Source organism: Nipponia nippon, unplaced genomic scaffold, assembly GCF_047370975.1.
Source record: "Nipponia nippon isolate SJK-2023a ecotype South Korea unplaced genomic scaffold, ASM4737097v1 scaffold_21, whole genome shotgun sequence".
Taxonomy (NCBI): domain Eukaryota; kingdom Metazoa; phylum Chordata; class Aves; order Pelecaniformes; family Threskiornithidae; genus Nipponia; species Nipponia nippon.
Window position 1 is genome coordinate 8,977,378 of NW_028262338.1, and position 26,605 is coordinate 9,003,982.

General features: G+C 42.6%; 1 long non-coding RNA gene across 10 annotated transcripts in view; it reads left to right on the forward strand.

Moving 5' to 3' along the window:
* The window catches only part of LOC148055551 (uncharacterized), a 183,470-nt gene that overhangs the window by 92,820 nt on the left and 64,045 nt on the right, over nt 1-26,605 (forward strand). Inside the window, exon 1 of one of the 10 annotated variants that reach the window (XR_015705270.1) lies at nt 24,165-24,398. The exons of the other annotated variants lie outside the window; for them this stretch is intronic. This is a non-coding gene — a long non-coding RNA (uncharacterized LOC148055551). Of the gene's footprint in view, nt 1-24,164; nt 24,399-26,605 lie in introns of those variants that run through there. 10 annotated transcript variants of the gene reach the window in all.

Genomic DNA, 26,605 nt, shown 5'->3' on the forward strand with positions numbered 1-26,605 from the left:
GGAGCTGCTCAGCCCCGAGAGGCATGCTCTAAGGGAAGCCTCTGAGCCAGGTGTCCTGGATTGCGATAGCAGTGAGTGTTGAGGAAGCTTCTTCATGAAGCAGTGAATCGTGAGGAGACCTGGATGGAGAAAACTGATACAGATCGGTTAATCTCTGTGGTGATCTGCAGATGGAAATTGCGATGCAATTGCTAAGAATAGCTGTGTGAACTATAAAAGCTTCTTGCCTTGCAATCAAAGCAAGACTTCTTCTGGAGAATTTCTAGGCGACACATTGCTCGTGCACTGAGTCCATTAATTTCCTAAAGCGGTGCAATGAAAAAGATTGATGAACTATTGTGGAACCACCAAGTCGGGAGTTCTCATCCTGAGCTCCAAGGTCAAATATATAAAAATTGAGGAACCCCAGGGAGCGTATGTTCCTGACAGAAATTTGCAAAATAAATGAGAACTGGTTTGCCTTTATTTGAACAAGTACGTTATTCAGGCGTCTTTTTCATGTTATTCCTTTTATGCATATAGGATGCATATGCTTCAACAGGTTCTGTTTTATACTAAACAAAGATAATGTGCAACAACTTTTGACTAGCTTTAAACTATTATTTAATTTACCTTAATTTTTTAGTTAATTTATCTTAATTTTTATTTGGTGTAATATTAATGATAAAAATATGAAAATGACAAAAATGCAGGAGTGATATAGAAGTTAAATATTCAGTGGTATAGATCTTTTTATGCCTGGAGCACTACAGAAATGAATATACAAACCACAAAATGTGAATTTCAAAAGGTGCTCTCTAATGTCGGTGCTGACTCCAGGATTTAGTCAACTTGACTGTGCAACAGTTCGTCTGACACTTGATGCCAATCGATGTTAGCTGGGCTTTAATAGTCAAGTTTTAAATTTTGGTTCTTTTATAGATGAACAGAAAAGGTATTATCTACTTTGAAAAATCAGCAAATAAATGAGTTTTTACTAACTAGAGGGATGGTGTAAATTTTCTAGCTTTGAAATAATCCTGGATTTATGAGAACTAATAATGACCAATCTCACTGAGTACAAAAGAGGACAAGTGCTTATTAGAATTTTTGCTCTATTTTTGCTGTTTTTACATGCGTAAGTGTTCCAAGATTTAACACGTGGGAAGACCCTGTATGTGAAACCTGAGTACAGACCATAACTACAGTTAATTTCATATTGTGGAAAACCTGCAAATATATATTAATCCTCAGAAAAATAAGATTAACAGAAGAATTTATGTTAACACACTGCATTTCAGAGCGTTGCCTGGAGCTGTTGCAGCGAAACATCATTGTTATTCAATAGCACAGTGTGGGTGGAGAGCAACAAGCTGAAAGGACCTGTTGATTATTGATTATGCATTTCACTCCAACGTAGGCATTTGCTTTCTTCCAGAGCGGTGTAATTACGCATTGTACGTTATGATGAGCCTTTTCCCTTCGACTCACATTTCCATGGGCCTCCCTGTTCAGTGCTCCAGTGCTGTCACCACGTTGCCAGGAGAGCAGGGAGGAGATCTTTGTCTCAGAGGAGGTTTCCTGCTTCAGTGAGGTGAAGCTGAGCTGCACTGAAAGCTGTAAACAATATCCATCAGAAAGTCCCCTTTCAAGCCCCAGCTTTCCATCCCTGCCCTCTGTCTGATAGCTCTCTTTTGCTGCTTCAATAGAAAGAGATAAAACTCGAGGTTTTAGCAGCTTAGCAAAGAGTAAAGCTAGGCCAAATGTGTAAAGTTTGGGTGCACATGTGACAGGGAGCCTTCTCTGCTCAAGGGGCGTTAGGATTAACGTCGTTTTGACCCAACAGAAATGTAGGGGACAGCCGTGTAGTTCCGGTTGCATACGATCTTCTGAAGTTACTGTAGGTCTTCTGATAAAGATTCACTCTCTCATTCCTCAGGCCACGAGTCTGCTGAGGATCTGACAGGAAAAGCTCAGAGCAGTAGCAGTTTGGGCCAGGCTGTGTTTCTGCTGTGAAGGAAAGCCCTGAAGGTCACGCATGTTTTGAAATGGCCGTAGTAAGATTTTAGCATTCCGAGTAAGTGCAATTGTGATGATAGCACAGGGATGACGGGACAGCAAAAGGCATGAAAAGGAATAATCTGCGTGGCTTTGTCAGTACAGGTCAGATGGATAACAAAATCCAACAGTGCGCTTGAATTTTTCTACAATTTTTTTTATTTGGCTTCCTGTGGAATCATCTTCATCCACCTTTCTGCTAAAGAATTTCCTTTTCCAGTTTTTATTAGTAAAAAGCAAAGATTTTAAATAGAACAGTAAGAAATAAACTTCATTGGAATTTCCACAAACCAGTCTTCTGCCATTTTCTAACTGTAATTTTCTGCTAAATATTTCTCCCTCCGTTTTTTTTTCCCCTCTCTATTTTCGGTTGGATCAGTAAGGAGTTCTTACACACTGAGATTTTCAATGGAGTGTTCGGATGTTAGGATCATAAACAGAAATCAAATGGTCTTTTAAAATCCCAGGCTTGTTTGTTTTCAGCGTGCAATAAGGAAATCTAATGTATTTACTGCTGATGTGGATAGGGAGAAGCTAGCGACAAGTGGGAAGGATGATTATCAGACTGAGAATTTGTCACCGAGAAAGGCTAAGCACATGCAGTGAAAGCCAGGGGATCTACAGAAATAGCTGCACAGGCTAATATGAAACAACCAAGTGCAAGATTAACTAATAAGTGTCAAGGGCCATTCTACCTTTGAAAGAGTTTCAGAATGGCAATTTATCATTCAAATGATTTGCTAGCATTCACATCTGGATCTGCTTTCTCAGCTACTAAAAAAGGGTTTTTTTGTTTTGTACTCCTGCTGCGCTTACAGGGCTAGTGGGCCTACAAGGGGATAAACTCAATATTTTGTCTTTCTTGGGTTTCTCAAACAGAATTGCTTATGAGAATCTATCAAGCACACCCATGTGTACACAACCTAAGTGAAGAACTGAATAAGAGAAATAACTAAAGGGAATGGGATAAATTAAAAGGTAAAGGGGATGAAACAGCAGCCTGTTACAGTGGATTGAATTCAGAGAGTGAGAGGGCTGAAATGCTGGGCAGGTGATATGCTGATCCCATGGGAGCTGGTAGCCAAAATCACACTGATGCCTTTCGGTCTAAAATTTTCTCTCCGTATTCTCTTCCAAGCTGTGCTGTTACCTTGCTTTGCAATTGCAGATAGCCCTCGCTGAGGTAACTCAGAGGCAAGTTACCACGCACGTGTGCAGATCTGTCTGGTCGCATGCTCTGAGCACGACAGTCAGTTTCCTGACTGCCACCTCGTATTTGTCATCTGTCCCCCTCCAGGACCCTATAGTTGGCACCTGGTCCACTGAATCCTGTACCCAGGGCAGTGTGGTGTTGTAAGCCCTGTGGCCCTTACCCACCTTACGTACTGACATGCTGAGGCATGCACACCGTTCAATCCCAAATGCTGGTGCCTCTTCACCACGTCACCCTGCTCCGTCCTATACATCGGGATGCCAATGCTGTAAATGCTCTGTAGGCATATCCATAACATGAAGATGATAATGAACTTCAGCAAAGCAAAAAAGGTCCTGGCAACCTGAAAAGCCAGCTGTCCTGGGACTCCGTAAGCCCTTTACTAAGAGAGATGGCTTTCGTATGTGTCTTAGAGCTATTGACTAGGAGCACTGTGATCCATAACAACCCCCAAATGATTATGGAAGAATCATTGTAAAATACCTTGATCTCGAGTCATTGGCAGTATCACCAGAAATAGTAAAAGAAGGGAAAAAGCTTGCTTGGTACGTTTCTATTTCTAGTATTTGCTCTTCTGATTAATGATTAATAACACAGACATTGCGACTGAGTATCTGTGAAAAGCTTCCCAACAACAGGAGACTTCAGAAATTATCCACCAGACTAAGTGCTAGAATTTTGTAATTTATGATCTCTTTATCTCCTTTTGGATAAAATAGTAGTAAATATAATGTAGAAAAAATCTTGCAAGGGCAAGAGTCTAGATTAATTGACGTAAAGCAGAGAAGCTCATTGGCTTGAAAGTTCTTTCCAGCTCTGATTTCTATGCACTGAGGAGGGTGACAGATAACACTTGAGGAAAACTGCATTTTTATTGTCTTCAGTGATTAAATGTTTCTGTTGTTCAAAGTAATTCTTATATTCAGTGGATATGCTTAGCTGTATAGTAGCAAACCATCTATAAGCAATAGAAAACGTATAACTACCCTGACTCTTGTGCTGAATGAAAAACAGAGGGTAAATTCTTCAAGTCATGGGTGTTTATCTTGTAAAACAAGATAAACATCATAAGGATGAGCCAACATGAGTAACATGTTAATTATTCTGCCTTTGGCAGCACTTAGTGCATTTATGTGATATATTCTGTACAATAACTTTAATCAATCCCTGTCACTGTTGATCAAAAGAGGAATGCAATGATTTAGAAAAATAACTTGCCCTTTTTTTTTTTTTTTTTGGACAAATGATTGTGAAATTCTCCTACTATTTAGGATATGTCCACACTGATAGATGGGCAGCCATATATTGCTAAGGCTTGACATGTGAACTAAGTGATGTGCTTCACCTATCCAAATGGCTTTTATGTGAGAGGTCCCAGACCCTGAGTACCTGCATCCACCTCATACCTCTTAAAAACTGTGTGATGCTCATCTTTCAGAGCTTATGCCATTGAAAGTAGTTGATTATGAATTGCTTTCTGATGCATTTTGGGACAGCCTGCCTGTCCTCATATAATTTTTTCAGCCCAAAATACCGACAGCCGTTACCAGCAGCATCATGAGAAAGTTGTGAGGTAGCCAAGAAGAGATGGAGACAGAAAGGTCTGCTAGAGGTAGTCAAGCTGAGGGTCAGCAATGATTCAGATTTGGAGACACTCTTGACTCATGACAGAGCGGAAGAGATGTGTCACATGCTGCTGGCAACTCGAGAGTAAGAAAAATGGTCCAACGTGATCCAGTTGTAGCCTTCTCCAGCCACAGCATGAGCAATACTGACTCCAGAGTGTCTTCACAAGTTAACTGGCCTGCATGGACCTGTGCCAGAAGCTCGTTCCCATCTTTTGCTACCAGGGACTACAATTCCTGCGTAGAAGTAGCTTTCTGTTTCGTGACCATGTCCGAGGTGTGGTAGAGATCAGGAAAGCTATTGATAAGTCATTACAATTTGAATAGAAATTATAAACTCAACTCACCCAGACGGATGCTGAACTGCTCTGCAGAGAAGGAATAAGAAAAATACTGTACTGTACTTTGCTGGGGAGAACTTTGCAGCTTTACCGCTGTTGAAATTGCAATCTGCCACTGACAATTCTGCCAAAAGAGCCTCTCATAACACAGGTCCTGTAGCAGAGATCAGCACAGACAGCACAGGATTTTGATGACCTTCCACTTCAGCAAATGTTGCTCAACCAAAAGGTCCAAGTAACTCATAACTAATTAGTCATCTCATTCAGAAGAACTTATTTATTAGGCTTTAATCCAGTAACACAATGTTTATGTGGAAAATAAGACTATTAGGAAGCAAAACATTTTAAATCTTAATCTCCTGGGAACTGTGTTACTGTATAATGTTAATAAGAACTGCTAAGGCAATAAGCAAAACAGACGCTTACTATTTGGCTAAGGCTAATTTTTTCCCTTCTTCCTGCCTTTCATTAACACACGAGTGAGCAGGTTCCTGAGGTTAGAGAGGTAGGAGTGAGGGGGAACAACTGGATGTAAGAGCCTCTGATATGGTGTCTGCCTATAAGCAAAGCTGCTCATTCTGTTCTAGAAGGTCTCTGTCTGCTTTTTCATTGAAGCAGATCTGAAACTGGCTTTTACATCCATACTTAGACGTGCAAGTGCAGATTTGCCAGCCTAACTTTACAAAAGTTTTTAGGATTTACTTACAAAATATGTGGGTCAAAATTTTCAATGGCAGGAGCCTACATATAAATTGTTTTAAAAAAATAAATGAATTCAGATTCATTCTCTGGTCCAATAGGTGGAGCCAAATATTTTGGCTTTTAGCCAGATTAGTGTTTTCAAAAGATTTTTGCCAGATTCATCCAGATGGTTCTGGAATTACCCCTCCCACTACAAACTCCTTAGAGTTTGACATCTGTCGTTTGTGAAAAAAATCAGCACCACTATGCCAAAGCTGGATAGGAACCTGGAAAATCAGATTTAGGTGTGCTAATTTGTTCACTTTTTGTAGTGATAACAGCGACTAGGATTGGGTGGGACAGCAGGGACATGAACGGTACTGTAATTTTGATAATGCACTAGCGTTAATATCACTTCCTCGTTGCAAAAAGAAGGTCTCAGGTCTGTTTCCACTGTAGTTCACAGCAAAAGTGGTACTGAGGTTTGTCCTTTGGCTGGAACAGACGTTTTTGTTTTAACTGAGTCATCAAGGATCTGCCTTGAATTAGACAAACTCAGATTGGAGCAGTTCTGCATAACTTCACACGCAGTTTTGTGTTCCTGGTAGTTTTTCCACCCTCTAATTAGCTGTAATCAGTGGGTCCAATTCCACTTCTGGTTACCTGCATATCACAACTGAATGCAAAAGTCAGTTTGTGCAGTGGGGCCAAGAGAGGGAACTGGAGTACTGTAGTCAGCTGCCTCCCTTCATGCTGTTCTGCAGTGCTCAAGTTGTGCGGAGGTTAGAGCCATGTTTATATGCCAGCACCGGTTCCATGGCAATGTCATTGCTTGTTTTCTGTGTTGAAATGCAGTAACCAGTTTGGATCAGATACAGCAGGACTGCAAAAGCTGTACACGATTTGACAATCCCACCTTGGCAGACTGGTCATTTTGGGCAAGTACTTTTGCAGTTCCATTGGTATAATGTAGCCCAGGCATGTTATTTTTGCTGGAGAGCGTACTAATAAGATTCTCTAGAAGGGCAGAGGGAAATGCAAAAAGAGTGATGACGTTTTCAGTCAGTTTTGGTAGTGTTTACAGAAGGCAGGATCAGAGAGTACAAAGCAGCATAACCAATTCACCCTAGGGAAGGAGTCTTTAATTTTTTACTTCAGTCATTAAGGTTCTTTTATTTGTATCTGTTGAAGGTAGCTTGAAAGAATGAAGTGAAATAAAAGATAAGATGCACCACACCTGGCATTGACACGTGCCACAACCAGAACTAGGCATGGAAGAGATGTGCTGTTTCTTTCCTATTGTAACTGCCCTTACCCCACAGGCTGTACGTAGAAACAGGTGTATACAGAACCACATCCTTACAGCGCCCACCTTTAGAACAGATGATCACAGAGAGCTTAAGCAAGCTGTATGGTTTATATATTGCATACCATTACATACCTAGGATTAGCATTCAGGAATTTCTCGTCCCTGGTCCCAGACAATTAGGACACATAAAGTGAAGAACAAATAGCTGCAAAATATTAACCAAGTTTTAATTGAACCTCAGTAGTTTTTGTTCCTGTGTTCCAATGCTTGACACTTCGGGTAATATTTAACAGCATTCCTGAGAAGTTGCATGTTGCCACCTCCTATCAAAACTCTTGGATATGTTTTTGTAATGGTGAGGAGAGATGACTGCATATCAGAGTATGCTGCAAACTGCTTAGCCATGTGGAGCGGGAGCTCAGTCCAGTTTTTTCTGAGCCAGTCCCTGACTATGGTTTGTTTCTTTGGCAGTTATGGTTGAGGGGAATCCTAGTGTGATATAAATGAACTTTTACCAGCTGACAGTAGGTTTTGCATGGAGCCCTGTTTCCAAACGTTTGTGTTTCTGTTGCTTGTCGTTATAGCATTCAGGTTCACTGAGAAGCCGGAGGAGTAATTTGGCAGAACTGGCAGGAATTTATTCTCCTCTGTGATCTATCAACTCGATACAAGTTTATGTTGAGTATCCTACCAACTCCAGCGGCCTTGCATTGAGAGATGTATGGAGTTTGAGTGTCATTGCTGGTACGCGTCCCTCATCTTACTGGTGTAATGCTGACTTTTTCCATTCCAATAAACTAAACTTGCACTGAGCCATCATTTACTGTATCTTGCAAAATTTCATCAGATAATATGTTGTGGTCAAGGATCAAATCAGATCTTGAAAAAGCAGGATGTTGAGTATATCCTTTCCAACCACATGTTAAGGTCATAGGTTCTGTTAAAAAACAAGGAAAATATGTTTTCCGTGAATAGCACAAAGGAACTTCAGCTTTAGTTTTTTTAGAAATTACACAGACAATTACACACTAAATACTGTACAAAACCACGATCAGCTTTTTGAACCCCAAAAGATGGCGAGGCTGCCAGCTTACTGAAGAGAAATAACATCTGTACAGCACTTCATAAAGCACCCACAGGTTAACGCAGTGGTCCCCCGTGGCACAGGCCTTAACCATGGCCTTTCTATGTCCAAAGCTCTTCCTGAAAAAGGAGTTTTTCCTGCATTAGCAGCCCTCTTAATCTCCAAAACGAGCAGAGAGCAGTTATGTGGCAAAAGCACAGCACATAATAAGTAGCCCTTTCTAAAAGAGACTTATCTTGTACAGAAAAATGCTTTGGAATGCTCCAGAATGATTAAAACAAAACCCTAACATGCTATACAATAGATTTAGATTAAATTAGAGTTGTCTGAAATATTTCCTAAGGAACACTTTCAGAGCTCCACAGAACCATATAAAAAAGGGGTAGTAAATCAGAGAAAAACACCTGGAGATGTCACCTGCTCCCCTAGGAGTTACTCTTCCCTCAACCCCAGTGCACTGTAGTAACGTGGGTTCTACAAAGTCAAATTTGAAGCCATCTGGGTCACAGTTGTCCCAGGACCTAGAAGAATGACACATACAGAATATTGGTTCTAATCGATCGTGTGGATTGAAATGAATTACTTAGAGGAATAACGCTGCCTGTGTCTGTCTCTCGTAAGACGTTGCAGGAGGGATAAACAGAAATGAGCACTTTTGTCACCCACTGTTAATGTCAAGAGCAAGATACAGCATTACCTTTTCCAGGACTGTCCAGCAACTAAAGTAATTGCTTCTGCTTCCCATATCTAGCTGCGTTTTGGGGTAAGTGCAGCAATGACAGTGGGTACAAATGCTGCGATCGCTGTTTTAGCACAGGTAAGACATGACTGATACTTTTACGTTGCAAATGCTGGGAACGAGGAGTAGTAGTAACATTAAACAGAGGATTTAGTAAGGAGGTTTTAAGGATGGTGAGAGAACGTAGGGATGTTACAAATGGATAATCTGCTTTGAAGCCAGAGAAGATGACAGTGAAGAGCCAGCCCTGAATGCTGCATAGCAGAAAGGACACAGTATTCGGGTGAAAGAGCTGATATCAAAGGGCTGTCAGGGAGACTCTAACCTCAGCTGCAGTGGTATAAATCATCGAATCATAGAATGGTTTGGGTTGGAAGGGACTTTTACAGGTCATCTAGTCCAACCCCCCTGCAATGAGCAGGGGAATCGGCAGCAGTTCTAGCCAGATCTATTCCAGACCTAACGAGCACTGTAACCAAGATCAGGTCATGCTTAAAATTGATAGCAATGAATACCAAGTATGGGCTGCGAATGGAGTCAGGCTCCCTGGTGGTGTGAGCAATATAGGGGCAGCCGGGATTGATGCCAACTGAGAATCTCTCCAATGGGGTACAAGCCAGCTTCCCCCCAAGTCAGTCTGTGTCTTGCTAGCTGTGAGAGCTGTGCTGGCCCAAAAGAGAGGGTCCTGGATCTGCAATAATTGCATCGCAGTGGATGACAAAACTGTGATTGACATCAAGGCAGATGGAGTCATACTCTTAATTTAATGGTCATGTGACAGGGAACGTATTCTTGCTGTGTTGTTCTCAGCTCTTTCCTGTTGTACAAACTGTAATTTCTTTAAACACACAGAAAAAAAGAAGCTAGTTGTAGGAAGTTATTACAAATAAGAGAACTGATGTTAAATTTGAAAGAACTGGCATTAAAGTTAAAAGTCTTTTGCCTTCAAACATCTTTTCTTAAAAGTATGGTTCTCTGAGGACAGGTGACCTCCTTCAGCCATCACTGTACTGAACAAGTCAACAGATTCACAGTGCTTGCATTCCTGACTGTGTTCGTCTTGCTCTGACATGAAAAGTGCAGACAAAGGGCATCTAAGCTCCTGCTAGGTCAAACTGTACTTTCATTTGTATAAATGTAAGCAGTATAAGCCAGCGGACAGTCCATGATGAATTCCAAAGCTCTTTATCATTCCTTCTTTCTGCTATGTGGTAGATCACTTTAAGGGCTACGCATTGGCAGAGACATTTGACTCAAGGCGTAATAAATTGCCTATGCAGTAGGCAAGTTGATAAACGTATGTGCTAAGGCGAATTGTGAAACAGCCCTACCAGGAACCTCTACACAGGAAGAGGAAAAATCAGCAAAGTCAGAAAGTTCAAGAAAATCCATGCAAAAACTGAAAAGGCCTGAAAAAATCTCCCTTATCGTTCCTAAAAGAGTAAATAAACCCCCAGCTTTCTTTATTAATGAGTTTGTCAAAGTGTGACTTGATCATTTGCTACAAACAGCAATTTCAAGAAAAAATTATCAACCACAGACAAAACCAACTTTGATACTTCCTTTCTGTGGGAAGACAGAGGTGTTCCCTGGTCTGTTACCTAGAAGTTGAAGCTTGATAAATTCCAGCTGGAAGTTAACAAACATGTCTGTAAAGACAGGAAAACATTTGTTGATGGCTATAGCAGATTTTATATTCTTAGCAATTATCAAATCGGTATGGATCTATTTTTCTAAAGAAATATTACATTCAGAGAAAAAAAATTCACTCCTATCTGTGATATGAATTTTTACTGAGGGTCTACAATGCTGCTTTTGGCTTTGTGATGTATGAATACCTAAGTGAATTGTGATGGCAGATTTTTCAGGTCACTACATGAAGAACGTAAATGCAAATCCTTGCTTTACATAGTTTCCTGTGCAAGGGCTAGGCTTAGCTTGGATCAAAATATGTGGGCATTAATGCTATTTTTTAGTACTTTGAAGAGAAGAATCATCTTGTATGTACCTTTTCTCAGCAGCTGCACTGCATGAGAAGCAAAACCAAGGAAAAATCTAGCATCTGGTTTATTGTGTTTGTCCATCTACTACTTGCTTATTGTTTCAAGGTAGCGAGTTTTCCTCATGTGCCATTTTTCACAGGAAGCAGGAAAACGTCGTTTTCTCAGCTATATGCAGCCTACTTGAATATTGTAGCCCACCTGTAATGCCCGCCTTCTCACAAAGCTCCACAGTCTGCCGACTGCAATTTAGAAAGGTCCAAACACCAAAGGTACTTCACTTGATGAAAACTGACGAAAGTGGTTAGGCAAATACGAATACCTAGGTAAAGTTTAGTGTGACGAAGCCAGCAATTGGGATTTTCTAAGCATTAGCCTAAAAAACTGTGGAAAAAATTGTACTGTAATAGCTGACATTTCCCTTCAATTGTGAAAAAACAGGTCGGGTGTCCTTAGGGTGCCGTTTGTGAACCACACACTGTCCACGGCAAGCGACAGAGACAGGAACAATAAGCTCTAAAGGTATTACAGGGGGGGAGCACTGAGAGCTCACAGAATTGAAAAAGCACTTCACTGTACAGCGTTAGGTTTCAAAGAGGAAAAGGCAGCAGGCATCATTGCCAGAAATGTCTTTAAATGTGCCTAATTAGGATCTTCAACTTAATTAAGCTGTTATGCGTTATAACTTTTGATAAAATTGGTTTGATTTGTTCTGAGGACAGATGCTGCTGACAGACTATGACACATTAGCTCTTTACTGTACAGCAGACCTTCAGTGGTGTTGATATCTGTAGTCAGAAGCTGTGAATTTTCTCAGCTTAGCAAGTACACTCTGCAAGGAAAACTGTTGAACCAGTGAAGCAGTTTTTCTTTCTTTTTGCCTTTTTAAAAAAATATTTTGAAACATGATCTCTTGAAGCTTTTCTTCATTTACAGTCTTCTAATAAATGATATGCCTAGGGCAAATTGCATTTCTGCTGTTGATATAAGTTCTATTTGGCATTTGGAAGAGCAATTGGGCAGCAGAACTGGCTTCGAACTGCTTTAACATCACCTGCATCCCTAAGCCAGTAATATCCAGGTTTATTCTCCCAGGGTAGAAGAGAGCAGGCTCAGGTCTACTCTGCGTACTGCTCTTTCCTGACAGTTCCTGAAGGACTGTCAACCAAAGAGCTGAATAAACTCATACTCAATATTGTCACTGCTCCCTGGGTGGACTGTGCCTAGTAAACCCATGAGAAGTTTGTATGAGCCAAAAATCGTATCTTATGAGCAGTTCCCAGGGAAACTGGATTGTAGCATCTTAGCACTTGTGTGGCTGGTGCAGTCTCTCCATCAATCTGTGAATGGAGAATATTATTTTCTTCTTTTCCCTTTTTCTTCTTTGAGTCCTGATAGTTGCTGCTATGATAGAAGGAATTGTGCCTTCTCGCATAGAAAAGGTTGACAGATGCTAGAGGGAGAAAAGTTGTTGAGGACCTAAGGGAGCTTGGTCAACATAATATGCTGCTTTCTCCTTTTGGTCCTTGTGGTGGGTTGACCTTGGGTGGACGCCACGTGCCCTCCAAAGCCGCTCTATCATTCCCCTCCTCAGCTGGACAGGGAAGCGAAAATGGAACCAAAGGCTCGTGGGTCGAGATAAGAACAGGGAGAGATCACTCACCAATTACCATCATGGGCAAAACAGACTCGACTTGGAGAAATTAGTTTAGATTATTGCCAATCAAAATCAGAGTAGGATAATGAGAAAATAAAAACTAAATCCTAAAACAACTTTCTCCCACCCCTGCCTTCTTCCCGGGCTCACCATCCTCCTCAGGGGAACAACTCCTGGAACTCTTCCCCCGCTCCAGCATGGGTCCCTCCCACGGGGTGCAGTCCTTCAGGAACAGACTGCTCCAGCGTGGGTCCCCTGCGGGATCACAAGTCCTGCCAGCAAACCTGCTCCAGCCTGGGCTCCACTTCCCGTGGGTCCACAGCTCCTGCCAGGATCCTGCTCCCACGGGGCCACAGCCTCCTTCGGGCAACCCCCTGCTCTGGCGTGGGGTCCTCCATGGGCTGCAGGTGGATCTCTGCTCCACCGTGGACCTCCATGGGCTGCAGGGGCACAGCCTGCCTCACCCTGGGCTTCCCCAGGGCCTGCAGGGGAATCCCTGCTCCGGCGCCTGGAGCACCTCCTGCCCTCCTCCTGCACTGCCCTGGGTGTCTGCAGGGCTGCTCCTCTCGCGTATTCTCACTCCTCTCTCCGGCTGCAATTGCACAGGGGTTTTTCCCCCCCCTTCTTAAATCTGTTATGCCAGAGGCGCTGCCACCGTCGCTGATGGGCTCGGCCTTGGCCAGCGGCGGGTCCGTCTTGGAGCCGGCTGGCACTGGCTCTGTTGGGCATGGGGGAAGCTTCTAGCAGCTTCTCACAGAAGCCCCCCCTGTAGCCCCCCGCTACCAAAACCCTGCCATGCAAACCCAATACAGTCCTCTCCACCTAAACAAAGGACTGATAAAAGAACTATCTGTGATCACTAGCTGGGCAGCAGCACAACTTACATTCATGGCTGAATGGATAATCTAGACCATTCTTCCTTTTTTTTTTAAGTTTAAACCTTATTAAGGAGAGTCCAGAAGTAGCAGTCTGGTCCCTTGTCTGCTTGTCCTCGTAGGCGGTGCAGGCTGGAGGGACTGTTGGTAATGTGATTGTTCTTTCCCTCTTTTCTGTAAAAGCTTTTCTCATTGATTTCTCAGAGAATCCGACAGGTAAACGCAGGCCAGCTGGTTTTTGTCACGCTCAGGCAACTTGGAAGTTGGTCTTGTCAGCACGGTTGCTGGTTGGTGCCTGTTGGTAGCCTGGAGCCTCCCCCTCCATCCCCCCCCAGCTCCACTGCGGGCTTTACACGTACCACTTGTAGTAGATGAGGACTGTTGTTATGATGACGTACAGAAAGTTCTTACAGCAGAGACATGTTCTTTGAAGCAATGATGCATTTGATTTGCTACGTTTGGGGGTTCTGATTTTTAAAAGAAAACTTTTGGGATTACTAGTAGCAATAATAATAGTATTCAGCTGGAAAATGCTAACTCTGACGTAACTGTGATGGCGGTCCGACCTAGCCAGACCTATTCAACAACTGTAGCAGCTGTAGCATCATGTTACTAAGTAACAACTTTAAAGATCAGTCTCAGGCTAAATAGAGTTTATTTCCATATAGCTCTGCTTACTCCTCCTTTCCCCCTTCCGCAAGTTAGTCCACGAGAAACTTGAAAATCAAATTAAAATGAGTTATAAAGGTGGAGACACAGTTGTGACTGCCTTTGAAAAACCAGTCAAACCATTCTTGCAGACTCTTAAGATTTTTATGACTGGAGAAAACCCTTCCACAGCTCTCGGATCAACTCTGGTAATATGTGAGATTTCATTACTGGTATGGTCACGGCAGGAACTAGAGATGAATTCATGTGACAGCTTCTGTCTTCCAGCTGCTGCGGGGTGAGAAATAAAATCTCAGGCAACTTCAGCAGTTAATAAATGGTACAAAGTTCAGGTTGGGAACCCAAATTCCTGTTCTGATTGCCTGGCATTGCCTTTCACTGCTGTGGAAAGGAATATGATAATTGTCTTCTGTATCTGCTTTTGCTTTTATTGGTGTTAAGAAACTGGAATCTATCAAAGCTTCATAACTGCCTTCAAAATCCAGTTACGATGGAATGATCTTCCAGGAATGTTACTGTGGAGAAAAACAATCCAAGCTCTGACAGTGAAGAGCATAGTCACTGCTATGGGGCGTATTGCTACGAAACTAGAAACACGAGTGAAGAAAAGCGAAGATCTATTACTTTGGCAGTGTGGCAGGGGGATTGCCAGTTTACTGACCATAAAACCAAAGGGTTCGGTGAATATCCTTCTGAGTGATGCTGTATTTCAATAGCACTTTCCATTTAAGCTTTTGCAGCACTTTACAAACATTAATGACTTTATAGCCTCACCAGGCTCTGCATTTTGCTCATAAAACAAGGTATCATAAAACAGGCATACTGCACACGCTCTTACTTAAAGTCTGCAGACCTACAATGAGCCTTTCCTGGAGGTAGCCCCTATAGTGCAACATCCATATCCTCCATATGACAAAGAGGAAAAATGTAGCACGAAGGGTCAAGTCCTAGTACTGTTTTAATCACGAACAGAGATACCCTTTTCAGAGAAGGAACGTCAATTGCTTAGATTGGAAATCTAACTCTCTACTGGATAAGACAGGCAAGATGGTTCCCACCCCTAGAAAATTACTTGCAATGGTACTTGTTGATTTTACCCTACATTTTATGAAACAAAGGGAAAAAGTATTTTAAAATTTTTTTTCCTAAGAAACTATCCCCAGAGAGTCTGGCTCTTCTGACAGAGGTCTGTTCGCTGGCATTTAATTGCAGGCCATCCCTCTTCCCATCCTTGTCCGAGCTTCACAGCAGTTGGAAGGAGAGGATAGAACAAATTTCTTTTTAGGAGAAGGAATTAAAAATCGTAGAAGTGTATATTTTTACAGAAAGCAGTAACATAAGAGTGGCCAGACAGTCACAGGATAGTCAATGGAATTAAACGTTAACTGAATTTAAAATGGAAACGTAAAAATAAATGCGTGTTGCGCAACATGTGATTAACTCTGGGAACTCACTGCCACAAATATTTATTGGAGCACACTGCAAAGTACAGTTCTATAAATAAAAAAACGCATGCTGCATTAATAAGAGAAATATGCTATATATGATAACAGAAACTGTAGAATTCATGCCAGTAGAACATAAAATAATTAAAAGTAAGGAAATATCTGGCCATCCAAGCTGTTGTTGGTTTTAAAAGGCAGAGGCATTTTCGTGCCTCTTTAAGCTGCCCGCTGGGACTTATCTAAGGTCCTCTCCCATGAAGCAAGCTGTTGAAGGTTGGTGAGCTTATAGTTATCGGAGGAGCCGGAACAAAGATGTTCCTAGTCCGCTTGCAGCCAGTACTGCCAGTCCACGCAAGCATGCAGATCTTGTGGGTTCCTTCTCACTAAAGCAGAAGTTCTCCCTGCTAAGGAACCGGGCTGGAATAATGTATGAAATTAATGTGTCTCAACAGCCTGTGCTGTTTGGGCCTTTTCCTTGTTACTCAAAGTATGTCTTAGCACAAATGCGTCAAATGCCAGTGGGAATGATTCTTCAGGGAGCAGAGGAGAATGCAGGGAAGGCACACACTAGAAAATGTATGCCATCTTCCCCTTTTAGTATGTTAGGTAGATATGTTCCTGGATGGGGAATTGTTGTCTTTGCTCCTTGAAGGAAAACAAAAAAGCAAAACCCAAATAAGGTAAAACTGCAACAACAACAAAAAACACACAAATTCTCAGTGGTGAAACACTGAGTCAGAGAGTGAAAATTATAGCTTTTAACATTTCCCAGGAGATACATAGCTTGGAGATTGTACTTTCAAAACATGACATACTCTGGGGACCTGAATAATATGACTAGCTAAAACAAACTCCTTGCTCCTACAACTGGAAGTTTTCTGTGGCATTTTACAAGCAGCGATAGTTGAGTGTGGCCTTTCACAAAGGAGGATACAAAACCAGAGCCGAGTCACACGTTAGCACTGCACTCAGACAGCTTGTTCATCAAATACTTGGCTGGGCTGTAAAACCCTCTTCCTTACATACACAGATTCATACTGAGAAGTGATGTGAAGGCTGAGTTCGGGTCCCTCGCCTCTACCCACCACTTATCTGGCCGTCTTTCAGCATGAAAAATAACACAAACGCTATTCTTTGCTAGAGGCCACAGAAGCTTTATCTTTAATGAAAATGTAAGATGGACCCATATTGAATCAACAGCTTGAAGAGGAGTTGAAGTGTTGTCTTCCCAGGGGTTAGATGCTGCTTATTCTACCCTGGCTGTTTACAGAGTGCTTTGAGAACTCTAGATGAAGATGGTGTGGAAAGCAAACTGCTGATCTTAAAATCATTAGGTATCTTGCAAGTTGAAAGGCCTAAACCATGAGTGTAAGGAGTCCAGTAATGTTTGATATCACAGGATTTCCCAGGTGGGCAAAATCTTCATGAAATCATCCCAGAAATCTTCAGCATCTTCATAGAATCATCGAATCATAGCGTGGTTTGGGTTGGAAGGTGCTTTAAATATCATCAGTTCCAACCCCCCTGCCATGGGCAGGGACACCTTCCACCAGACCGGGTTGCTCAGAGCCCCATCCAGCCTGGCCCTGAACACTTCCAGGGAGGGGGCATCCACAGCTCCTCTGGGCAACCTGTGCCGGTGCCTCACCACCCTCATAGGAAAGAACTTCTTCCTTATATCTAGTCTAAATCTACCCTCTTTCAGTCTAAAGCCATGTGGTGGGTTGACCCTGGCTAGACACCAGGTGCCCACCAAAGTTGCTCTGTCACTGTCCTCCTGAGCTGGACAAGAAAAAGAAAATATAACAAAAAGCTCATGGGTTGAGATAAGGACAGGGAGAGATCATTCACCAATTACCATCATGGGCAAAACACTTGACTTGGGGAAATTAGCTTAATTTATTACCAATCAAATCAGAGTAAGGTAATGGGAAAATAAAAACTAAATCCTAAAACCCCTTCCCCCACCCCTCCCTTCTTCCCAGGCTCAAACTTTACACCCGATTTTCTCTACCTCCTCCCCACCAGCAGCACAGGGGGACAGGGAATGGGGGTTGCGGGCAGATCATCACACGTTGTTTCTGCTGCTCCTTCCTCCTCAGGGGAGGACTCCTCACACTCTGCCCCTACTCTGGCGTGGGTTCTCTCCCACAGCAGACAGTCCTCCATGAACTTCTCCAACGTGAGTCCTTCCCACGGGCTGCAGTTCTTCACAAACTGCTCCAGCGTGGGTCCCTTCCATGGAGTGCAGTCCTTCAGGAACAGACTGCTCCAGCGTGGGTCCCCTGCGGGATCACAAGTCCTGCCAGCAAACCTGCTCCAGCCTGGGCTCCTCTTTCCACGGGTCCACAGGTCCTGCCAGGATCCTGCTCCCACGGGGCCACAGCCTCCTTCGGGCAACCCCCTGCTCTGGCGTGGGGTCCTCCATGGGCTGCAGGTGGATCTCTGCTCCACCGTGGACCTCCATGGGCTGCAGGGGCACAGCCTGCCTCACCCTGGGCTTCCCCAGGGGCTGGAGGGGAATCTCTGCTCCGGTGCCTGGAGCACCTCCTGCCCTCCTCCTGCACTGCCCTGGGTGTCTGCAGGGCTGCTCCTCTCGCGTGTTCTCACTCCTCTCTCCGGCTGCAATTGCACAGGGGTTTTTCCCCCCCCTTCTTAAATCTGTTATGCCAGAGGCGCTGCCACCGTCGCTGATGGGCTCGGCCTTGGCCAGCGGCGGGTCCGTCTTGGAGCCGGCTGGCACTGGCTCTGTTGGGCATGGGGGAAGCTTCTAGCAGCTTCTCACAGAAGCCCCCCCCTGTAGCCCCCCGCTACCAAAACCCTGCCATGCAAACCCAATACAAACCATCACCCCTTGTCCTATCACTATGCTCCCTTGTAAAAAGTCCCTCTCCAGCTTTCCTGTGGGCCCCCTTCAGGTACTGGAAGGCTGCTATAAGGCTTCTCTTCTCCAGGCTGAAGAACCCCAGCTCTCCCAGCCTGTCCTCATAGGAGAGGTGCTCCAGCCCTCTGATCACCTTCGTGGCCCTCCTCTGGACTCGCTCCAACAGGTCCGTGTCCTTCTCGTGTTGGGGGTCCCAGAGCTGAACGCAGGGCTCCAGGTGGGGTCTCACGAGAGCGGAGCAGAGGGGGAGCATCCCCTCCCTCGCCCTGCTGACCGCGCTTCTTTTGATGCGGCCCAGGGTACGGCTGGCTTTCTGGGCTGCAAGCTCACGTTGCTGGGTCATGTTGAGCTTCTCCTCAACCAACACCCCCAGGTCCTTCTCCTCAGGGCTGCTCTCAATCCATTCTCTGCCCAGCCTGTATTTGTGCTTGGGATTGCCCCGACCCAGGTGCAGGACCTTGCACTTGGCCTGGTTGAACTTCATGAGGTTCGCTGACCCTTTAACCTTCATTTGTTTTCCATCTGCTGCTTTCCCGCTACTAAAGCTAAGGTGAACTCAAACCTCATCTGCTTGATCTTTCACATACTCTGTGTTTTGTATCAGGTCCACCATGAAGGGTTGTGGAAAGGAAAGAGAGTATGTATTTTGAGAGTCTATAATTATAACATAAATACTATTTAACATTCACAAGACTATCTATGTGTGGGAAAGAATATTTGCCCTTTAAATGTATGATGTTGAATTAGTGGCATCAAGCTGTATGAGCTGGCTTAACATGCCTGTACTGTTTCCGGATATCATTTCTGCTTTCGTACTGCAAGTATCACATACACACACAGAGGCAGATGTCTGTGCCTTGCCTTGACTGCAGAGAATATCAGTGTGAGAAAGACGCTGCCAAGATGCGCGATAAAACCACGGTACACAATTTCTCTCACATCAACACTATTGTTAGTTAAGACAACTTGCAAACCTGGCTGGGAACTAGGTTCGTTTTTTGGTTTGTTTTTTTTTTTTTTTTTTGCTGTACTCTTTATAAAGGAAAAAAAAGGGCACATCAGGGTTTCTGTTTTCCTAAAAGAACAGAGTTTGTCTGACTGCTGAATGCAACTTTCAAGCTGAGAATAGGAGTGGTGGAGCAGGAGAGTCTGTCAGTTTGAGTGATCAACTACTGGGAGTTTTTCCTCTTCCTCTTCTTGAAGTAGTAATATTTCTCATATTCTCCAGTTCTGAGGTGTGCTGCTGTCTTCCCAGACCCGGATTGACTGGTCTGTGCTGTTAAATCCAAGTACACACTGCTTGAATACTGGCCAAGTTCACTTCCAAGAGACTGACTTTTCAATCTTGATCAAATTACGACTCAGTGAACTTTCAAGCTGTAGCAAATCTGTTTCCTGGCTAAGGGCAACAGAAGGACAGCTTGTATTCGGCTGATCTTATTTGCACCCCATGCAACTCTAACAACCTTCAGGGTGATATTTGCTCTGGATATAGACTGTGGAGTACAATAAGATGGTCTTCCTCATTTTGTTCTTTAGTGCAGAGAGAGCATCAGGCTGGGGTGCTTGCGATCTGCTTGCTCCCCTTTGCTCACTGGCTGATGAACATATGATTGCCCAATTAGTACCGCATGTAGGAAAGAGAAGAGGAACAAACAAGGCAGATAATGTAATTTCTTTCATTCGGGAAGCAAAATAAAATGGAACTGCATCCACAGCATTGGTGTGAAGAAATACTGGAAGGAGGACTAGGAGGTGTTAGTTGAATAACGTTGCACTTTGCGGAGAGCTTTATTAGATGGGAGAAAATTTATTATTAGTGAAACCTTTCAGAGAATTTAAAACAGAATACAGTAGGTTTGGAAAAGGCAAAATTTTGAAGGTTTAAAAACAAAGCAGCAATTTCTAAACCTAATTGAAGACCTAACAGGACACATGTTGTTGAATACTGTAGAATAAAACGGCGCTGTATCATCAGAGAAGGAGAAAGCCAGAAGCACTAGTCCTCAGGAGCAACCGCAGAGAAAGCTAGCACTCCAGGTTAACTGGAGTAGTTCAGGGAAGATCAAAGCCTGGACTGAGAGAGACAGAAGACGTTTGCACAAAAGGCTACTCTGAGATACTCTGTGCACAGAGACACTGATCAATATTCACAAAACCCGTTACATTTTATAGCGGTCTAATAGCTTCATATTTATGCTAATCAATTTTTTCATTGCACTTCTTTTCTTTGTCCTGCTTACCCCTCCTTGCTCTTTCGTTCTGCTTTTCCTGTCAAAGCCTGAGAGTTTATGAGGAAGAAGAAGGTACTTACTTGCGGAAGATAATTACTGCAAAAACTTCAATATTCTTGGCAGTTAAAGAATGTTTTAAATGCCAACTTGCGAGTCTTAAGTCTTCTGAGGTGGTATGACCCCTGGGCAGATGAAAGGAAATGAGAAATTTAACTGACTCATGCAAAGACACCGTGCTCATCCCCAGAACTCCCCCCAGGATTTCTGGCTTGTGCCTGAAGTGTCTTAGAGTTGTAGGACAGCAACTTGTGTGCAAAATCCCAAATGAGTGCAAAATGAGGCTTACAAATATCTTTTTCTTCTAACTTCCCTTCCATTTTTTTGTCTCTAGTATAAATGAAGCTGAGATAGTACTGTGTACAAGATACACAGTATAAGGTAATAGTAAATGCTGTTTGTGAAACAATTGCTAAATGCAGGTAATACCAATACCGATGCTTTCACCAATGAAAGCCAGAAGTGTGAAGGGAAAGGTGGTTTGAATGCAGGCAGCTGGATGAAAATTTCCAGTCCCCATATCCGCAGTTGTAATTCACAGCATTACTGAATTTTCTCTGCTTTTTATTTTATGCAAATAAATGGTGACTTGTTTTTTATCTGGCAAAGTGATGAACATAAAACCAGGAGAGACCTAAATTCGAGAAACATGGGAGTTTGCAAAAGGCTTGAAATAGGAGAAAATGATGAAGAAATGTCAAAGGCAAAACAGCAAGGCAGCTTCCTCCATGGAGCCAATGCCTGGTTCAAACCCTGCTGAAGGCTTAGAGTGTGAAAATACTCATTATTTCCTTCATATTTATTTTTAATGTATTGCTCTTTTGTGGACATCCACTGGGATGACAAAGAGAAACATAAAAAAATTCTGAGAAACACTGGAAGCAAACTTGTCTCAAGAAAATCCACTTTCAAAAGATGTTTATCTCCAGATTGTCAGTTATAGAAGGCTCATGGCAATGTCTGACCGTCTGAATACTTCTGTAAACTGAGACCTCGAGCGCATGCTTTATGAAGACCATGTCCGCAAAGGGAAACTTTAGAAATTAAAATCAATTTAGCACTTCTTGACATTTTTTCTTGATAATGCTACAAGGAAATATAAATTCCAAATTATGGAAAAATTTAAATTATTTCTGTATTGTCTGCTGGGCTGCTTAGAAGAAATGCTTTCACCTTAAAATTGTTTCTTAGTTTCCCTCTTTCTGTCCTTCCTGCAGTAGGTACTGCTGCAGAACCATCAGTCTGAATAACTGGCTAACAATCTCATTCACTGACAAGTGAACTGGTGGATATTTCAAGCTAGTGTATGCTAATTTCAATCTAACATATTCTATACTTTAATTGTGATCAGGGAAAAAAAAACCTGATCAATCAAACTGAAACAAGGAAATGTCTTCTGGCTAGAATAAGTAGATATTTATGTCTATATTGTCTCTAGAATTCCTTGTCTCTGACTTGTTTCCTTAACCTGTATTTAATTTTCATCTGTTGAGACATTTTTACTGAGTTAGAACTAAAGAAAATAAGTACATTTTAAGAACATCTTGAAATTATTTTTAGTCTGTTTTCATAGTGGTGCAAAACAGCTATAGAAGTTTTATATGCTTTTTTATGTTTATACCGAACACTTCTTGTTCTCAGAATTAATGGATTCTGCAGTATTCTGCCTCACTCAGGGCACTAAGGGTGCTGGTTTTCTACTGTCATGTTATATTTCAGCTGGAGAATTATGGCTCAGCACCGCCTAGGACAGTCCCTTAGGTATTTGTCACGTGCAAAGATGGCCTAAGGAAGACGTAGGAAATGTATTATTTCGTGTCAATACCTTCACATTCGGTTTCACTTGGTATCAGGCTGTGGTGAAATCAAGGCCATACATACACAGTTTCTTGCGATGTCAGGAGTGACTTTCTCCCGCGAGGGTGCTCTGTTCGCAGGTGGGACGGAGCTGCGGGTGCACTGCAGGCTGCCCTCACCTGCCCGTGGGACGTGAGCCTTCCTCTGCCACTCAGGCTGCAAATCCTTATTGGTGCATTTTAACAGATACCTGGAAAAGTCTAGTCCTTTCTAATCAGCAAACCCTGGACCCAAATATTCCAATTTCAATTTGCAGTCCTCCTGCAACCCGCCTATGTTCACATCCAGATTTTGGGCATAAACCTCTATTTCTTTGATGAACAGGCGCTGAACCACCGAGCTGAGTAAACCTACAATTTCCAGGCCATTCAGTGGTTCCTATCGGGATTTCACAGCTCAGAGCCCTGTCTGGTTTCCACACAGCAAAGCACAGAGAGCAAAATTTGTGATGTTGACATTTAATTTGCTTTTTCCTAAAATATTCCTTTCTACTTAAAACTTTGGAAAAAAATCTACTACAACATTTGCTTTGTTAAATAAAATTGGGAAATAAATATGATTTTTCAGTCTGTTTTCTTTTAGAAAGTATTTTCAACTGGAGTGGAACAGCTTGTGCTAAAATACCCAATTATAGCAGAATCTCTCCGTGAGGCCGTTTGACATTGTTTCTTCCTTCTCTGCAAACGATATGATAGAAACTAAAAGCTTGACAAAATTTACATAAATGTATTTTAGTCTTTTCTTGTACAGCAGGTAAATACGTAAGACACCGTTGTCAAGAAGACTTATTATATCTATTCAAGTGTAGAGGGAGCATGGATTGTAGCACAAATTGTTTTAAAGAGCAAGGAGGTGACTGAACTCTCATAACGTGTATGTGCATGCATTTACCCTGCCAGACTGCTCACTTAATAATAATGAATAAATGCTTACTGGGGAAACTCTTCTCCTGACCCCAGTATACGCATTTTTCATTGTTAAATCTTCATGCATGACATCTCACTGATCCTGCAGGTTTGTTCATGTTAGTAAAGAAACATCTTTACTAACCACAGGAGACCTGAGCTATTAATGAATGACAGTGTAGTGGAATTGTAATGGGGCTTTGTTTGGGCTAACTGGTTTTACCTCTGTTGACCTCACTGGCCTTGGGTTTAGGATTCATTGTCAGGGCAGACCCCTAGTTTTTAAGAGGCTTCCTGTGAAGAGGCAACAAAGAGTTAAAAAGTAAGGTGGAGGTAGCAGTTACTGAGATCTGTATAGAACGCTAAAAATCTGACAGTGTCCTGGGGTACCTCCCAGGTGGCCAGGGACCATCCTGGATTGGAGAGCACCGCAGGTGGTGCAGCACGTTGTAGGCTGGAGTCCCCAGCTGGTAAGGGAGGCAGGTGAGTGTGGGTATGGTGTTAAAAAGCACAAGCAACGGGGAAGAAAGGAGAGGTGAAAAATGAGTCAGATGTCCTGTTTGCCATCCTGGCCAAAGCGGGCTTCAAAAAGGCATGTTTGTGCCTAATTGGTCTTTCCATGTCCTCCATTAGCTTGTTCAAAACCAGATGATGATTATAAAAATAGGCAGTGGCATGAATGACTGCTTGTGATCGTCTTGCTCTCTGATTCCTGGGCTGGCCACAGAGGGGACTCCTGCAGATGTCTGCTTTAAAACGAGATTTTGGGCATGGCTGTGGCTTGAGGTAAGGAAGAAGCTTTACTGCCTTTGGCTTCTGCTGAGCGTTACCGTCATCCTGGCAACTTGACTGCAGAGAGCTGTGACTTTCAGCCTGCTTTTATAGGGTGGAAAAATAGCTGTTGTGTCTGAGGTTTCGTTTTCTCTGTGTTATGTCTTACATTTTTAAAGCACTTTTTCTCAACTAATTTATAGGACAGATAATTTAATCTGAGAGTTGAGTAAATGTGCTGAAATACAGCCTACACTGCACTCATAGGAAAACTTATATTGTTTTATTTTCTCTTATTCTCTTCCCTTGGAAGAAAACAGTCATTTTCACTGAAAGTACATGAGGAGATTTTTATACAGAAAGACATAATATTTAATGTGTTCTTTTTTTAGAAAGTGAAGATGAAAAATTCTTTTAACGCTTTTAGGATATTGCTCTATTTTCATCTGTCATGTGGTGTCAAACCATGGAAAGGTCTTGCAGTCAAATTTCTTTTTTTCTTTTCAGTGTGGTCTGCTAGAAAAAAAGACAATATTAGAAGAGCAGAAAACAGTAAACTAAATCTAGATAATTGACAGAAAATTGCCTAATTCTCTCTGCAGAGAGAACTTATAACTTTATGACTTTATAATTTATAGCAGTTACAATATCTATAAGTGATAGGAATAGAAAGTGGATGGTATTCACTTGTACGTACTTACAGTATAGCTCAAATATTTCATGTTTGGATACTTACAGCAGCCCTCTGAGTTAGGAAAGTGCTATTGTGTTGGCCTTACAAATGGGAACAAAGAAATTAAAAATTGCTTGCTGAAGGTCAGAGAAGGAGTCTCTTACAGCAAGACATTATGTCTCTAATTAGAGATTAAGGCTCACATTGTACCCACTAGCCTTCTCTTACTGGATTGTTTCAGTGTGGTGATAATTGTCTGTTTAAAAGGATCTTGAACCACACCTGAGTGGAACAAATTATCTGGAAATTATGCTCATTATTTAGTAATTAAAAACTGTGACAATCCAGTTAGTTGGCCCTGTCCCTAAAGGACAGACATCACAGTGAGTAATCTTTCAAAAGTTCTTCATCAGATTTTCATACCCATGTGTATGATCTGAAAACAATCTCACCTTTTCCATTAGTAGGGCATGTAGTAGGTCAGGCAGAGATAAGAGGGACTGTAAAGATTTCATAATGTTACCTGATTTAATAATCTCCTACAACTAAAAAAAAGGCAGGGGAGAAACGGGGGGGGGGGGGGGGGGGGGGAAGTACATCTGACTCATTTCTCAGTTATTACTTAGCCACTTCTGAATCAGGGTGGTATTTATCAAGTGCCACTGGTGCTCCCTTTCCTCGGTCATCTTTTCTGGTGCTGGCTGCTGTTGCATACAGAAAGTATTTCATGGTTTTCCTCCAGTGTCTCTCTCATACCCTGGCTTCTGGTGCCACAAAAGACTCCTGGATCTGATGCTCAATTCTTCTTTATCTCCCAACATCTGTCACTCATATTTCTTTCTTCTGTTTGTTTCTTTTTTCTTTTTCTCTCTTCCTTTTCACTAATGTTTCCATGTGTCGGTAAAGTCCAGTGCAGCTAACAGAAGAAGCAGACTCCTTCCTTTGGTCAAACATAATGTGGATGTAAGCCCTCATGGCTGGGTTATCTCACAGTTTACAATAACAAGCCACCCCATTTGATGAAGAAGTCATGTCTGTATTCTGTCTGGAACGTGTATAATTGCAGCAGCTGACTGTGGTAGGTTGGTACCGTAGGTGGGCAGAAGTAAACATCTTCCAGCAATATGGGGGGAAATACTTGCTTTCCCGAGGAAAATGGGTTCTGTTGAGTAAATATTTAAAAAGTAAATGAATTGGCCATTTCACTGAGAACTTGGTTCCTTCTCTAACTGTCAGAAGATCTCGTCTTTTAATTGCTTTCTGCGTCTCCAGCCCGATGTCCCACATGCTTTAGCTGGAAACCTAGCAGCGTTATATCCATGGGCAATGGACTAAGCAGAGACTGGCTGCTTTGGTTTAGCTGCTCTGTGGACAGCTCGTGTCAAAGATGGGATGGGATGTCACCAGCCTGTGGTCATAAGAACCAGCTGCCACAGACTCCAGGCCAAAAAAAGATGAGAGGGTAGCAAAAGCAGGTAAAAAAAGTTGAAATGAAAGTCAGCTGAGGATAATTGGCTGCATTAATGCAGATCTACTGTCCTAGAAGAGA